We start from the raw sequence: 17932 nt of genomic DNA, 5'->3' as shown, positions 1-17932 counted from the left end.
CAGGGCCCAAGAGGACACATATGGGCCCTGGTCATCAATCTCAGCAACTGTAGGTTTAGCAGAGGAGGGAGGAAGCGAAGGAGGAGGTGAAAAGGAAAATCTTGAGGAGTTTCTAGAATTTGAGGAGATCCGACTCAAAACAAAGAGGAAGAGGAAGAGGAAGCTGGTCAATAGGAGAAAGCATGGTGAGGAAAGAGATTTGCCACCAGCTCTCTGTTTAGCGAAGTGCTTAACACACATGGTGCCGGAGGAACATAAAGATCTGGAGGGAGAGTATTTAGTGAGAGCAAGTTGTAGATAGCATGGTCACCAGCCACAGGCAGCATTATGGATGATGCAGAGGGATTTTAATTTGAACCTTGCAGCAACCAGGAGCCAGTGGAGAGTCTTTAGGGTGTAGAGATGCAGTCCCTGAGCTTGAGGCCAAGAATAAGTCTTGCAGCCCTATTCTGGATTAGCTGGAGGGGTTGTAGAGAAGAAGAGGGTAGATTAAGGAAAAGGGTATTGCAGTAGTCTGGCCCAGTGAGACCCAGAGCTCTGGAGACATTGAGCTTCTGGGGGAATAGATGAAGGGAATAATTCCTTTGAGGACGTAGAGTTGAAAGTGGGTCTTCCTGGCAAGGTCCTGAATGTACGGGAGGAAGGACAGAGAGGAGTGAAGATCACTCCAAGGTTGCTGGCTTCAGAAGAAGGAGAAAGGGGAGTTCCCATAAAAGATGGTCAGAGTGAGAGGTGGTAGGACATAGCAGGAGTACAATGGGAAGGATCTCAGTCTTGCTGGTGTTGAGGCAGAGATCATTGGAAGTACACCAGAACTGGATGGCAGATAGACAGTCAGGAATGATGTATTATCACGTGGAAATGGAAGAAAATAAATCTGGATGAGCTCTGTTGTTGCCTTGACAGCATTATGGCGGACACCCTTAATTCAGATCCCCCCCATTAGATTGGCTGCATTGTATAATAACCATCTGAGTACTTTTCTGGAGCAAGTTGCACTCCTGAAACCTATTGTGATTAAAACAGATCCTAACCTCAAATCTTTGTTCACACCTATGTTAGCTGGCTTGAAACAAGAAAAGTGGCACACTGAATGATTGCGGCTTAAAGATAATTCAACAACAAATCTGCAATCCTAGGAATATTTGGAAAATAGTGTATAGGTAGAACATTCTTGACACTAAAAAATACTTTTTTAATAATGAAATAGAGAAAGCTGGCAATTGCACTAAGAAACTGTTATCTATTTTTAAATACTTAGAAAACACCCATTTACAACCAGATCCAGTCCTTCATACAAACAATGAGTGCCATATAATCCAAGAGCCATTCCTTATCTACAGACCCTTGTCTGGAATCAGGGACTATGTTCAACTTCAAACCTATCTCTGTTGAGGAGATGGAGTTGGTGCGAAATAAAATGCGCACAAAATCATGTCCTAATGATAGCATTGGGAACCTTAGACCTATCACCAATGCCCCCTTTTTTTTTTTTTAACTTTGGTTTTATTGGCATTTTCTTAATTTTACAAACCGGGCTGAATAATCCATAAGGCACACAAAGCGATTGACTGTCCCGTTCAATCCTTAACCCTTCCCTTCCCTCCGCCCCCTCCCCAACAATGCCCCCCCTCAATCCTGATATAACTTCAAACATGAAAGACAATGAGCAGCCTTGTCTTCTCCTGTACTCAGGAGACGATGTGGTAGGTGACCATTTTTGCCGGCTGAGGTCGACGTTGCTGTTCCCCCGGTCGTGGGCATTCCAGGCGAACCCAGCTGGACTCCAGGGCCTCCTCCCCCCCCTCGGTGCGGACCAGTTTTTCAAGTCAGTGGACGTCCCATCCCCAAGATTGTTGCACCCCATACCAATTAGCCATGAAAGACCCTGAGTCATTGTTAACCATAGCTGTGAGTTTGTCCATCAAGAACATATTCTTTACTTTCTTCAGCCATTCCTCCTTGGAGGGGGGTTCCGCGCTCTTCCACTTCTGTGCCAGGGCCACCCTCCCCGCCCACAGCATCGTTTCCATCATCCTTGGATATCTATATATTTCCATGTCTTCCGGGGGTACGCCCAACAACATCGACAAGGGGTCCTGGGGGAGAGGCTCATCCGACACTTCCGCAATCCAGGCCCGTACTCTTCCCCAGAAGACCTGAACTTTCGGACAAAGCCACCACATGTGTTTCCTGGATCCCCTCTGGCCACATCCCCTCGGGCATATCGTGTTAACACCCGGGAACATTTTAGACAGTTTCACTGGGTCCCTATGCCACCCCTGCAATATCTTGAAGTTATGCTCCGTATCTGCGGTGAACAAGTTCCCATGGAAAGCGATTTTGAAAATTCTTGACCAGGTGTCTTCTGAAATAACCTCCCCCACCAAATCGTCCCAGAATGAGCGGAAGCCCCTTCTCCTGGGGAGGTTGAAAGTGTTCAAGATTTTATACATGTTCGACACCGCGCCCTTTCTCAAGGTCGCTGTATCTAAGAACTTTTCAAAGGGAGTCAGCTGCCTCCTCAAATTTTGGCCCCATGATTGGTCACACAGTATGCCCTTGAGACGGAGGTATTCAAAAATGGTTAGGGACCCATGGCCGAGTGCCTCCCTCAGATCCTCGTATGAGAGGAACTCTCCCTCCCTGAACATCTGCCCAGCCCATTCCATCCCCAAGTCAGACCAGATCTGGGAATTTCGGAACCCCCTCCTGCCCAGGTCAAGGGGGAGTCCCCAAAGGGAGGACATCGGGGACGGCCATGAAGTAAGGTAGGCTGTCTGTGGACCCTCCTTCCAAATTTCCCCGGGATAGATTTGCGTGGGGGCCACAGGAGGTCCCTGACCTTCAGGGGGTGGGCATCCATGTCCTCTAAGTAAGACCAATATGTCCCCATCCCTTCTTTCATGTGTGCCAAGAGGACCCTCAACTGTGCAGCCCGAAAGTACCGGCGGAAATCAGGGAGCCAAAACCCCCCCTCCTCCCTCGGCAATGTCAGGCTCGTTCTCCCGGTCCTCGGGGTTTTCCCCTGCCATATGAATTCTTGGACTGCGTTTTGTAGGACCCTGAAGGTTTGCTCTGGGATGATGGTGGGGAGCGCTGTGAACAGGTACAGAAGCCTCGGTAAGACATTCATCTTGACCACTGTCATCCGGCCGTACCAGGACAGGATCATCTTGTCCCATCTCCTCAAATCTGACCTCATCCCTGCAATTATAGGGTCATAGTTGGTGGAGGCTAGTTTGGAAAGATCCCTAGTTAGCATGACTCTCAGGTATCGGATGAAGGTCTTTCCCACCGCGATTCCCTCGAACCTGTCCAGAGGGTCCAGCTTGGGGTCTCGTACTTTCATTGGGAGCAGGACTGATTTGGTTGTGTTAATTCTCAGTCCGGAGAAGCGGCCAAATGTGGACATCAGGGACAAAAAGGGGGAAGTGAGGCGGCCGGGTCCATCACATAGGCAAGGATGTCATCCGCAAACAGGGATAGCTTAAATTCCACATCGCCTCTGCTAATCCCCCTGATGCCGCATGCGCTCTGATCGCTATAGCTTGCGGTTCTATCGTGAGGACGTATATCGAAGGGGAGAGTGGACAACCCTGCCTGGTCCCTCGTGAAAGTGCGAAGGACTCGGACAACCTCCCGTTTACCTGGACCCTCGCTGTGGGGGCTCTATAGAGTGCCGATACCCAGCTCCTAATGTGCGACCCGAAGCCCATTTTCTGGAGAAGGAGTTCCATGTATCTCCACTCCACCCTGTCGAAAGCTTTTTCAGAATCTAGGGAGAGGACACATGCGTCCAGGTCAGATTCCTGTGCGAAGTGGAACAGATCTATTGTTTTACGGATATTGTCCGACCCCTGTCTCCCTCTTATGAAGCCCACCTTATCCCCATGAACCAACCTCGGCATTATCCCCTCCATCCGCCTCCCCACCACCTTGGCCAAGATCTTGACATCCGTGTTCAATAATGATATTGGGCGGTATGAGGAGAACTCTGCGGGATCTTTACCCTCCTTGGGCAGTACAGCTATAATGGCTCCCATCATGGAGACGGGGAGAATACCTCCTTCGAGGACAGAATTGAAGACCTTCGCCAGATGCGGGGCCAAGCTGGAGCGGAACCTCTTGTAGAAGTACTCTGTAAAACCATCCTCCCCCGGGGTGGTTCCCACCTTCATCCCGCTAATCACTTTGCCTATCTCCTCCTCGGTGACCGGACCCTCTAACCCCTCCGACATCTCTTTTGTTGAGGCAGGGACTTGAATTGATTCCAGGAAGCCCTCTATCTGGGCATCGCCCTCGTCATATTCAGAGGTATATAGTTTCTCATAGTAGTGGCGGAAAGCCTCCCCTATGTGGGGAGAATCATAGCCTATCGTCCCCTGGGCATCCTTTACCGCCTTGACCATTCTGCTTCGTTGGACTTCCCTCAGCTTCCAGGCCAGGATACTATCTGCCTTATCCCCTTTGTCGTAATATTTTTGTTTCACCATCTGGAGGCTCCTCTCTGTTTTGTGCAGGAGGAGGTCTTTTAGTTGGAGTCTATAGTCCTCCAGGGCAGTGACCTGGTCACGCTCGAGCGGCCGTTCCGGAGGGCCACCAGGCTGGAGCTGGGCTATCTTATCCCTTAGCGTCTTTTCCCGGGCCTCCCTTTCCCTTTTCTTCTGGGCTCCTATTTTGATGAGCACGCCTTGTAGGGTCGCCTTGAAGGCGTCCCACAGTGTGTGTCTGCCGACTTCCCCATTATCATTCAAATCAAAGAACTCTGTTATGGCATCTAGCACTTCCTGTGCAATGACCTCGTCTTTGAGAAGGGAGTCATTGCATTTCCAGCAGCCTCTGCGTTCCGTGTGCCAGCCCTCAGCTATGGTGATGCAGGCCATGTCATGGTCCGTCCAAGGGATCGAGTCAACACTGTAGCCCGAGACGTGTGGGGAAGCGTCTCGTCCACCAGAATATAATCGATTCTGGAGAATGAGGTGTGAATGGACGAGTAGTACGTGAACGAGGGGATGTCATATCTGGGGGACGGAATCGTGTCGACCAGGCCCAGCTCGGTGTTGACCCTCCGGAAGCTGCGTGCCATGGCCTCGTCCGCAGGTCTAACGTTTGGAGGGCCAAGTCGCTTCCTATCTAAGGACGGATCTAGGACCATGTTGAAATCTCCCCCTACCACTATTTTACCATGAACAAAGAGTTTAAGCCTATCCGTTACTTTCTCCCAGAACTGGGCCTGGCCTTCATTTGGACCATATACAACTGCGAGGGTTAAGGGGGCCCCCTGTAGTGAGCCCCTTACCATCAGGTAGCGGCCCTCGGGGTCCTTCAGGGTTGCTTCCTGCTCAAAGCCTACGCTCCTTGCTAGCAAAATAGCCACTCCCCTCTTCTTAGAACTGTGTGATGCACAAAAAATCTCGCCGATTCCCCCTCCCCTCATCTTGGGTTCCTTCCCCCGGGCCCAATGAGTCTCCTGCAAGAAAAGCAGGTCCAGCTTAGCTCTCCTAAACTCCTTGCAAACCAGGGATCTCTTTGTGGGGGTATTCAGACCTCGCACATTCAAGGTGCCCACCCCCAGGGCCGGCAAGCCGTCAGCCATTATCTATGCAACTCTCCCGGCTGGCCACCCACATCATGTCAACAAACCTGTCTTGCTTCATTTGTCTCGCTTCTAGATTGCTTGGATTCTCTAATCCTCCCTCCCCAGGGGCCCTAAAACTGACCCCAAACATCCCCTCCTCCCCTCTCCCTGAAAAAACTACCCCTGCCAACTTGAAAGAACCCCCCAACCCCCTGCCCGACGTCCAGCCAGTAAGTTCCGCCATCGCTGGCATGTGGCCGGACCACCAGCCTGACCTCCCCTGGCCAGGCCCACAGTACAATGCTCATCTCCTTGAGCCCCCCTTTCCCTCCCCGGCCTCTTCCCATCAGTTGCCCACTGTATACTTGCTGTTCCAGGGGACAGAGTCATCACTAGGACCTCACGAACTTCCATACCTGTCCCGCCACTTTTCGGGGCTCTCCCGCCATCAGCCCTCCGAGTCCATTTGCTCTCCTTCCCGGACAGGAGGCGGAGTGTTCAATTTTTTGTATTTTCGTGAGGCTGTCTTCCTTCTCCTAGGTCCGGACTGACCTGGACCACCCCTGGCCAGTGCCTCCAGGCCGATCGGGCTTCTTCGGGGGTTGGGTCCACCACGTAGTCGCGTATGGCTCCTCTGATATCCTCTTCTGTGACCAACGTAGTGTGTTGGCCCATGTATTCGAAAGACAGGGAGAAAGGATACCCCCACCTGTAGCGCACCCCCTTCTCCTTGAGTAGCTGCGTCAGAGGACGGCACATTCTGCGCTTCACCAAGGTGTAGGCGGAGAGGTCCTGAAAAATAGTGATCTGGGCATTGTTGTAAGTGATCACCCCTGCCTTCCTCGCTTCTTCCAAAACCTTGGTCTTTTCCGTATAGTAGTGGAATCGGGTTAGGACAGATCGGGGGTTCCCTGCCCTGCCCCCTGCTCTGTGTACCGTGTCGAACGTGTACCATCTCTGTGTACCATCTCCTCCGCGAAAAGAAGGGTAATAATGTCTTTCACAACTCGAGTTAGGTCTCTCTCTGTCTCCCCCTCCGTTTCCGGAATCCCAAAAAATCTTAGGTTATTCCTCCTTTCCCTGTTTTCAAAATCGTCGAACTGTCTGGCCTTCTCCTCATCCCTTTTCTCCAAGGCCGAGAGCCTCTTGTCAAATTGGACTTCCTGTGCCATTGACGAGGACTGGTTGGTTTCTACCCGTAGGAGCCTCTCCTCCACTTTGTCCACCCTCTGGTCCATTTTTTCGAACTTCTGGGCGATGTCTGATCGCATTTCCCTAATTTCCTGAAGGATGGAGGCAAAGCCCCTCTCCATCGCCGTCGAGGATTCCGTCATGTTTCCCGGGGTCGGGTCGCTGGGGCCCGTGTAGCTGTCGTTGCGGTCCCCCGTTTCCCTGTACCTAAACGCTTGTAGAGACTCTTGCCAGTTCATGCGATCCCCCTCTGTGCCCCCCTCGGGGTCCGCCGCAGGCCAAGAGCTTCCTCGTCTTGGTGCAGTCCCGTGGGGTGGGGGGGCTGCGGACGTCGTGGTCCAACCTCTGTTCGCTGTCTCCACCCGGGGGGGGTCAGGCTGGCACACGCCCCGGGGATGTTACCGGGGGCCACCACCTGATTAAGCCGGAGCGGTCTAAAGCTTCGCCTTTTCGGGCCGCTTCCCTATCGCGACCACCGGGGTCTGGCAGGGGAGGGCGCAGGCCGTTTCTTTGTGGTGTCCGCCGGGGTCTGTCCGGGGAGGGCCCGATCAGCGAGCCGCCTCGCTGCCGTGGCCTCCCTACCTCCTCCGTCTGGCGTTGACTCCCTTCGCCGGCCCCGTCTGGGTCGCTGCAATCCAGCTGGCAGTCTGGCTCACCAGCTGGGCTCCGCCCGTCCGCAGGCCTCTCCCTGTCCTCGGGGGCTCGGCCGCGGCCCGAACTCCGGTTCCCTGGGGGCGGCGAGATCCGCTCCTTCGTGCCGGCATCTCTCGGGGGGGTCACCGATCGATGAACACTCAGCTATTCCGCCTAGGGGGTCCGGGGGGGGGCTCAATCCCACTAAAAGGCCCAGTCCTGGCGGGAGCTTGGCACTAGGCAGCCATTGCCTCTGCACCCCCTGGTGGTCTCCAGGCCCCCAATGTCCATTTTTTGTTGAAAATTGTAGATAAAGTGGCCACTCGTCAATTTCAAAACCATCTAGACTTGCTTCATATTTTTCACCCGAGGCAATCTGGAAGTTGTGCCGTTCCTGGCACAGAAAGTCCACTGGTTGACCACCAGTCACAAATGCTGGACAAGGTAGATAGAGGCAAATCTGGTCTTTTGGTGCTATTAGACATATCATCAGCATTCAATTTGGTGGACCATGATAGACTTCTGTCAGTCATACAGACCGTTGGTGCATGCTCTAGTAAGGCCACCATGTGGCTCAGTTCCTTCCTTGGTAACTGTATGTCCTATGTGGTCCTGGGCCAAGCATCTCCTCTGCAGTCCAGGATCATGTGTGGTGTACCTCAGGGTGCCTGTTTGTTGCACACCCTGTTCAATGCATACATCTGCCCGTATGCACATTATTGGAAAATTCTTGGATTGTGTTCATGAATTATGCAGATGATGCTCAACTCCTTATAGAATTGACAGGTGACTACTACACAGGTTCAGATAAGGTACAGAAGGTTTATAAAGATAAAGTGGTAAAGAATTGAATGACCACTAATTGGCTATGCTTCAATAAATGAATGCCAGAGCTATTCATCTTTGGCTCTTCCCAAAATCTAGCAAAGCTAGACCCCCGTTATTCCAGTTTCAGCATCGAGAGACATGACATCAGGGTGCAAGAAAATAAATGTGAAAACACTTGGTGTGTTCTTTAAAGCATCCTTGGGAGCTGATCCTCAGGTGGATAGTTTCATTAAGAAATCCCAATATTATCTGCGGTTACTGAGGCTTGTGACGCCTCTTGTGTCACAGAAAAACTGTGAAATCCTTGTGAGAGTAGTCATTATGACCAGATTATACTACAGGAATGCTGTTTTCTGTGGTACTTGTAAAAACTATTTGCGCAGGATTCAGTTTTTACAGAATGATGCAGTTCACATTGTAAGGAGTGTTCCAAAAAGAGAACATGTCTCATCCTATCCGAGAGATCTCCATTGGCTCCCAATCTCAGCTAGAATTACGTTCAGACTGACCATCTTGGTTCACAAATGTGTCTTTGGTCTAGCTCCTCTTTATTTGAAAGAGTGTTTAAACCAACCAAAGACCTCCCAGCCAACTAGGTTGGCCAGAACTTTTAAACTGATCTGCCCTAGATTTAAACTAAAAAGAAGTGGCAGACGCTTGTTCCCTGTGGGCATACAACTTGCTTCCAGTCAATCTTTGCACTGAGCAGAATCCCTTCATGTTTCTTAAAATATTGAAGACCCTGCTCTTTGCTTGAATCAACCTACTGCTCATCTCCTGATGGTGATTGCTTTTTTGTCTGGTCCTGTCCTGCTGTTGTCTTTTGTGTTTATGTTTGCGCTTTGATACCTGCAGGTTAGGCACATTATACATTTGTAAAAAAAAAAAAAAGTAAAGTAAAGGGGAAATGGTGGAAATGAGGTGTGCAAGCAGAGCAAGATAGGTGTTAAAGAGCCAAGGAGAAAGGTTGGCGCCCTGAGCGACACTGCAGGTGAAGATAGAGGTGGGAGAGTAGAATGAGCCCACGACCTGGGACGGACGGTCATTGAGGTAGGAGGTCAGCAAGTTGAGTGCCCTCTTCGAGATCCCTGGGCTATAGTGGAACCATTTTATGAGGATAGAGTGTTTCACCATATCAAAAGCAGAGGAGAGGTCAAGTAGAATGAGACCAGTTGGAGAGGTGGAATGAAGAGATGCAAGCAGTTTCCATACCTCTGGATTCTCAAACTCTAGACTGATGGATGTGGAGGCAACCAACAAGTGCAGTGTGTTCGGTTAGTTCTGGGAAGACCAGTTTCTCCAATAGTTTCACAAGGTAGGGGGTGATAGATAAGGGGCGGTAGTTGGATGGACAAGAAGGGTCTGCCGAAGGATTTCTCAGAAGTGGGCGCACAATGGAGTGCTTAAGGGAGGAGGGGTAAAATACAGTAGCAAAAGTGGTAGCAGAAATCAGCAAAAGCCGGGGCAAGAGAGCGAATATTGTCCTTAATGGTTTTGGAGGAGCGGGGAAATCTGTTTGGAGGAGACCTTCATGGAGTGGACAACTCTGGTGATCTCATCAGGTGTGGTAGGAGAGAAGGAGGAGAGAAAGGCAGAGGGGGCATGGGAGGCCATAGGAGGCCGGGGCAGGGGAGAGGGGGGAAAGGGATGCAAGGGTGCTCAGAATGTCTTGAGTTTTTGCTGTGAAGTGCGTGGCCAATGCGTTGCAGAGGGCGTGGGATGGGAGAGGTGAGGAGGAGACTGTGGAAGGGTTGGATAATCCCCTGCAGATTCTAAAGAGTTCAGCCGTGTTATTGGATACACCAGAGATGCGAGCCTGGAAGTGGGCCCTTTTCAAATGGAAAGTCTGTATTGCCTTTGGAGCAGGCGAAAGGCCAGCTTGTCAGAGGGTGAGCCTGAGGTCTCTCACTTCAGTTCCACAGCTCTGCACTTGCGTTTCAAGGCTGCAAGTACAGAGTTGTACCAGATATTACAATTGGAGGCTTGTTTCAGGTGGATCCTCATGACTTGAGCAATAATGTCAAGGATATTAGTAATGGCAAGATGCATGTTGCTAAGAAAAGAGTCAATGGTAGAGTCTGTAGAGGGAGGAAAGGGGGAAAATGTAGTTGAAAAGTCAGCAGCTGACACTCATTTCATTGAACAGATGTTCATGAATGAGGTTGGCAGGGCTGAGGGAGGTCCGGTCAGATGGCCTAGAGGTCCCAGGTGAGAGGAGAGAGTGGTCTGACCAGGAGAGAGGGGTGATCAGTATGGGGAGAGAGAAAGATCAGGTGGATGAAGGCATCCAGGGTGTGTCCAGCCGAGTGTGTAGTGTGAGAAACCAGAAGGTGTCTCACCCACGAGTCCCTGGGGATCTGTCATCTATTTGCACAGGACACGGGCATCGCTTTTGGAACCAGTTCCTGGGGGTGGCCCAGTGTAGGAGGATCACCTGGGTGAGTGGTCTTCAGGAAGTGTGAATGGGACACCGGATGGTGAGATGTGGTTTCCCCTTTGCTGCAACATTGTTTCCCCATCCTACCAGGTAAGATATTTAGTAACTCTACCCCCACCCTTTTTACAACATGAACACTTTCACATGGACAGCCAGCTATGAGAGAAAACAGACTAACACCCAAGCAGTATAACTGAGGTGTCCCAATACAATGGTCAAGTGAAGTCAGGCAATTACTGACCATCACGCACACTTGACTTCCATTAAGCTTCCTCACACAGATAAAAGGCAGAGCAGGAGAGCACACTCTGAGCGAGGCAAAGCACACAAGCACACATCACTTCTTTTGATATTATCTGACACAAATATAATACTTCTTCCTGGCAATACTGCAATTTGTTTTTGTACACCTTAATGATAATAATGAGTTATTTATATAGCACCTTTATCCAAAGTGCTTTACAGAGCACATATTTACATACAATATTACCCAACCGAAATTGGTACTCATTTATCGACCTTGGAAGGATGAAAGACTGAGTTGGCCCTGCTGGGATTCAAACCTGCGACCTGCAGATCACGCTCAGATTGCAGCAGCGAGCGCTCAACCCGCTGAGCTATCTTACCGGCTTATGTCGTTTGTCGGCCAATACTGTTAATAGGGTTACTGAGTCTGCCCTGCACTGCGCCTTTGTGATGCTGCACACCAGCTCAACATACTGTATGATCGTACTGGGTGTCTGCACATTTCCCAAGTCCATCTGTAGCACTCTGTTGAAAACACTGGGGGACTCACAGTGTCTCTGTGGGAGTCTTGTGTGTTGAAGGCGGATCATGTAATAAATAAACACTGTGAGATAATAAGAGTCTAAGTTCAATGGAATGGAAAAGAAGGTGTTCTTTAAGTCAATGACTGTAGCTGTAGGTGGTATGTTCACACAGGAATGTAGACGAGTTGGGCACAACTGTACATTCTGCCTCTACAATATTGTTTAAGGGGTGCAATTCCAGTATACATTTCCAAGACCCTCTATTTGCTTTTTTCACCGGGTGCACCACTATAATACATGGAGATTCAGATGGCATAATGACACCCTGTTGAATCAAGACAGCAATCATTTCATAAATGCCTTTGTCTGCTTCCCTTGACATTGGATATTGTTTAACTCAGGGTAAAATTGATCCCTCTTTAAATTGTATTCGTGCTGCACAAAATTCTTTCAGCAGGCCTACATCGTAAGGGCTGCTGGTCCATAATGCCCATGGTATTTTGCTAAACCTTGTTGCAGAAAAGCTGGTACCTTTTTAGACAAGAATATTATCTGCAGTGTCCTCATGTACTGCATTTTCAATTGGAATGCAATAGAAATCTCAAACACTACTTCATCATCTGTAATGTATCATCTGTCATGTCACTGAACTGCTGTGTTGAGTCCAGTGCTATGGCTGTGCACGAGTTAACACCTTTCTTGTCTTCCCTGTGTAACACTACTGTAGCCTCTCGATCGACGTCTGCGTCTAAGTGTATTGTTATTATCTTCCCTTCTGCCACATCCATGGGTTCTTCTCCTCTGAAAATAAACTCCACTGCTAATCATTACAAAGTGCACTTTATTTGTGGGAGCCAAACTAGCAACACCTGTACTCTATAAAGGAATAGTTATGAATGTAACGGCAACCCCGTAATGCTATATGACCGTGCAATGCTTGTAAGAATTATCTTGCATTTGCATAATGAATGCCTGGTTTTGGACATATTATCCACTCCTCAGTAAATTAACTAGTCATATTTAATTTACTCATTAGGTCCCAATATATTCACTTATGTCCTTCGAGAATATAACAATGGCACATCCACTGTATCTTCTCCCATTTTTATGGAGAGCTCTTCTGTGAATGCAACCTTTGTCATAGCCCCAGATAATCCTTGCGTGTCCATCATTAGTCATGATAGTGGAAACGTTCCTTTCTGGAAACAAGAGCTTGTCACCCTAATGTCAACCAAGAAAGAGTACCTCCCATCCACTATTCTCACCCTGACCCCAAACTTCTCACCCGCGTCTGGAGTACTGATAGTACTGGACACATCAAGCTTCTCTGTGGACTCTCCTATTGAGGGTAAATACTCTCACCTGTTCCTGTGAAGGGATTCCCTGCCACCGCTGTTGCACCCCTATCATGGGCACTGGAGATTGTGACAATATGTTCCTGTCCATTGCCCGACTGTTGCATTTGCAATGGATTCAGTGTTTGTGATTGTTGTCGCATGATGTTGGAAGGGTTGCTTTTGTGTGTATTCAAATGTTCCCTTCTCTTGCTATGTCCATGGATAGTATGTTGGGGAAAATACAGTCCCCCCTCTTGGGCCAGGCAATTGCCATCCTTTGATCATTGCCCATCTGCTCCTACACACTTGTGCATAATGCCCTGTCCTCCCGCTTGACCAACACTCTGCTCCAAAAACTCCAAATCGTGATCCCATCCCACCAAAACCTCCTCCATGTCCACCTCCAGATCCATATCCTCTTGCCCTCGGCACATAGCCCCTCCCACTGGGCTAAGAGTTATTCTCTCTTCTACCTCCCGAATATCCATTTGCCCCCTGCTGTGAATATTCATGTTAATAATTTTCTCACCCAACTATCGTTATCATTGCTCCTTCCACTTCCACTTCCGGCAAACTTAGAATGAGGGCCAATATGAGGGATTCCAGATTTTAACACTGAGACAGGAGAAGGCTTTTCTTCCTTTAGTCATTTAATTGCATTTTTAATATGTAGATGAGTTTGTGGTTGATTGAGTGAAGATTGAACTTGGAAGTCAGAAATGTTAGCTAGTACATGTAGGTCTTTCAGGACAATAGATGTATTTACATAAGCATGGGAGCCCCTCTACTGAGGATGCACATTGTTCAAATAACCTGTTCTATTCCCAGGCAGGAGGTTCTGCATTAAACTCAGAAACCATGTCATTAGAAATCCTGTTGAGGGTGGCCAAAGCTATTGTGATGTGTACTAAACAGTTAAGGTGAAACAGTAGTATTGCAGTTTAATCCGGGAAATGTTGAATACCACTGAATTCGCCCCGACCTGCGGCCCAGGAAGCAGTGGTGTAAAACCAAATGGGGGGCTACAAAACATGCTGATCCCCCACCCAAAGAAACTTGATCACAGGGGCATGTAAACACTACACTATGTGGGGGTATGTGTTTTTTAGTCAAACCGTACATCATTTTCATAGTGTAGACAGAAGGGGCTGGTGCCTAGGCCCTGGTGCCCAAACACACAAGCTGGCACTGTGCATGGCAAGTGACGTTATTATGTGCATGCCAGTGGTGGAGGCACATTTTGGTGTAGGGATGAAGAACGGCCTGTAAGGGCACACTGCCATTGGAAACGGTTCAAGATCAGTATTGACAGGTGAATATTTTTATTCAGGGGGAATTAACATCTCTGCCAAATTTCTGTAAGGGACCAAGTTTATCGAGGGAGCCTGGTTTATGTAGGCGGTGCTGTTTCTTTTTTACGCCACAATATTGAGAACAATTGGGGAAAAATATATATCGAAAAAAGTATTTTTCAAGTTTGGACATGATTAAAAAACAATTATTCGGCTTCACATTCGGCATCAGTCGATTGCTTGATAAACTGTTCTGCATTTGGCACAAACGTACAATCAACTAACATCTCAGTTGTGCGATGTGATTCCTTTTTTGTAAATATAAAAAAGAATATGTATTCCGGAAATTCAGAAAAGATGCACATTTGTAGCAGTGCAATATTCATTGTCTGTTTGGGGAATCAGCCTGCTTAAAGCTAGCTCAGCCAGTTGGTGTCCTTTCTCCAGTGCATTATGCAGATCTCATGATTGTCTGCCTTGTGCACATTATCTCCTGCAGCCCCGGGCATCTAGAGTGAACCCGGTAATACCAGTCATTCTGAGCCTCCTGTACAAAGTCACTGGTGTCTGGGCCTTCTGCATCATTGGCCAGAATGATGGTGCCTGTAGAGAGTAGTCCATAGTTCTCCAAAGCACATAGGTCCTCCAGGTAAAGTTGAGAGCGTTGGGTCCTTCAGAACCAAAATGAAGGTATCCTTCCCACAGGAGCTCTTTGACGTCATGATGGATCTGAAACTGGATGTTTTTGAACCCTGCCACCAGGATCATTTCCTCTGCCATGGTGGCCACCTCTTTGATCCTCTCCATGGTATACAGCTTGCCCTCTAGTGGGAGCAGCATTAGCATTTGTTTAGCAGAGTAACTACAATAAGTGCCCAGCTGGACGATCACAGGTGGTGCCACTTGGACGAACACATTATCCAAGAAGACCCCATTCTCAGGCCTCATAAGATTCCTGAAGACACAAGCATCCTTCTTCCCATGCTCTGGCTCCTACATCTATTGGTAAAAATACTGCAGGCTGCTTATGGACTGACACTGCACAGAATTATTCATGACAAAACAGCAGAGGAGCTGCTCTCTGCTTGGAGGATCTGGGCTGGAGCCTGCAAGCTACCAATGTACTATGGATCTGCATAGCCTGAGCAGGCAGCACCTATAGAGGAAGGCTCTCAAAACAGCACAGAGAGTTAGCGACGCTCTTGGGAGTGTGATTTGTTGCAGCCACCTAAAGACATAAGGTCCAAGGTGACACAATAGAGATGGGAGAAGCCAAATCCCCAAAAAGAACAAAACCTGATGTCTGGTTAAACACGTTTGCTCTCTTGGCACAGATTTTATTAAGAGATGACTCATTATCAAACTTCACTCTTTGGTGGTCTTCTATTCATCCATGTAGATAACTTCAGCAGACACTGATATGATTTTCAGCTGCAGCAAATCTTAAATCAATTGTTGCTGCTTAAGGTTGTTTCGTCAAAACATACTATAATAATACCCCAAGAGTTTTCAATTGCAGCAAATTGCCTGGAGATTGTCTGGAGACAAGTATGATAAGCAAGATGCATGGGATAGAACTGCTGAACAGATCGATCTTGAACTGCTAGCTCAGGAGATGGCAGCATAGAGGCTGTGCTCCTATGCCCTGAACGATTTTAGATCCTCTGCCAATATGACTGAATTGAATTCAACTAAATCTTCCCAACCAGCTAAGCTGCAAAAAGGGAGAGAAGATGAGGAAACTGACTACAGATATGACAGGATTTTGGATCTCCTCACCAATGTAACTTTGGGCATTGCTGAGATTAAAGCAAGGATGTTCAAAGCTGATGAAAGACACTCTGATCTTACTAGCAAAGTTTCTGCAATTGAGGATCATTTAACTACCACTGATGAACTGACTGTGAGTTACATGACAGGATTAGAGACTTGGAGACACATAATGGAAAACTGCAACTCAAACTGTCTGAGCAAGACATTTTTTCAAGGAGGAACAACACTAGGATAGCTGGTTTTCCTGAAAATGTGGAACATGGGAATCCTATACTCTTCTTGGAAAAAGCTCTGGTCTCAATTTTGAAATTAAATCCAGACACTCCCCTAGAGGTGGAAAGGGCTCACATGTCCTTGGGCCAGAAACCAGCTTTGGGGCAAAGACCAAGACATTTCATAGTGAAATTCCTGAGATTTCCCACAAGAGAGCTGATCCTGAAAAAATCCCATCAGCTGGGGGATCTGGCTTGCGATGGCAACAAAATCATGATCTTTGGAGATTTAAGTAAGGATGTCTTGGTTAAAAGGAAGTTGTTAAATGTTGCAAAGGACAAAGCAAGGAATAGGAACTTCAAGTACTATGGTTTGGAGACTTTACCCATGGATATTGCCCCTGGACCTCAGAAGAATGCATCTTTAAAGCAGAAGAGATGACTGTTGGGGAGTAGCAGATTGCTGTAATGTGTTGACTGCTATTTCTATTTATTTATTTATTTTAAAAAAAACTTACAGTTATAGTTATATATTTTTATTTTATTAGTCGTTTTATCTGTGGAGCTAAGTTCATTATGTAAACTGACAATGGAATGCATAGTTCGTTTAGAAAATGCTCCAGCGCTTGGAGCGGATTCGAGTAAGACACCCTGTTCATTAAGTCTTAGTCACATGTTACATGATGTTGCGTGATGGGCATAGCGCAATTCCGGAAACAGTCTTGATTGGAAAGGACGCCTGGAGAGGAGAGTGGGATTCATCAGACTCTGTGGAAGCAGCTGCAGGCAGAAACACAATGCAGGTGTTTAGAAATGCTGCAGTGCTTCTCACTGCGGCAGCTTTCGCGTGGAGTCTCCTGGACTCCCCCAACCCTGAGGGAGTGCAGAAGACTCCAAGCGAAAGCTGCCGCAGTGGAAAAACAACGTTTTTGGATTTGTAAATGACGCGGCAATCACAAATACAACGACGTTATATTTTTAATTGGTGCACCTCGGCTTTTTGGCTTCATTTTATGTTTTCTGTGCTTCCCTGGGTTTGGGGAGCACAGCAAATGTAAAATGAAAGTGAAGGTAGCCTCCTCAGCTCTGCTCAGGCTGCAGTAAGCAAAAGCTCCCAGTAGGGGGCTTTTGCTGCTTGTTTAGTGCCGCAAGGGCAGAGCCGAGGAGGCTGCCTGCAATCAGAAAATGGATGCCCCCTAGTGCTTGCAATTTTAAAGTTTGAGCTTTGTTTGCTCGAAACTTTCCATAGGGACTTAAAAAAAATATGTATTTTAGATACTTGTTTTATTATTGGCTATCTTTTTGGCCAATAATATTTCTGAACAAACTATTCCTTTAAGTAAATATCTTTCACTTCCACTCGCGGCAACGTGAATATACTTTGAATGATGATGACCACTTCTACACGGATGCCGCTCGTATTTCGGAGGAAAGCATGCATGCAGCATAGCGGCACGGACCATTGGGGTGAGTCATTGAAGGAGGCGTGGACTTTTTGGACGATGAGGATTTGTATTGTTTGAGGCTATACCAGTGGTTTTATATGAGGCTTGTTCGGAGTGTTAGATTGCACTTCTATTGTATGTAATACCGGACTTTACAGTATTTTTGGAATCCGGATTGAAGGCTGTAATCATACAAAATGCTTTTGAAAGACTTCCTACGTGTGGTCATTAATAACTTTAAGCTCAAACAGAAACCTACAGGTGCAGGTGCTGTATATGCAAAACTACATCTCTTTTACACTACTGGGTGGAGTTTTGGTTCAATGGTGGCAATTAGTGATGCTGCTTACTCGATACATCACAGGTTATTTGAGAGCAACTCGCTTTCAAACATGTGTTTGAAATGTTTAAAAAAAAAAAACACAAATGAGAA

This window comes from Ambystoma mexicanum, chromosome 9, assembly GCF_040938575.1.
Source record: "Ambystoma mexicanum isolate Mex_15411 chromosome 9, UKY_AmexF1_1, whole genome shotgun sequence".
Classification (NCBI taxonomy): Eukaryota; Metazoa; Chordata; class Amphibia; order Caudata; family Ambystomatidae; genus Ambystoma; species Ambystoma mexicanum.
The sequence above is the reverse complement of the archived record's forward strand: the minus strand, read 5'-3'. Positions refer to the sequence as shown.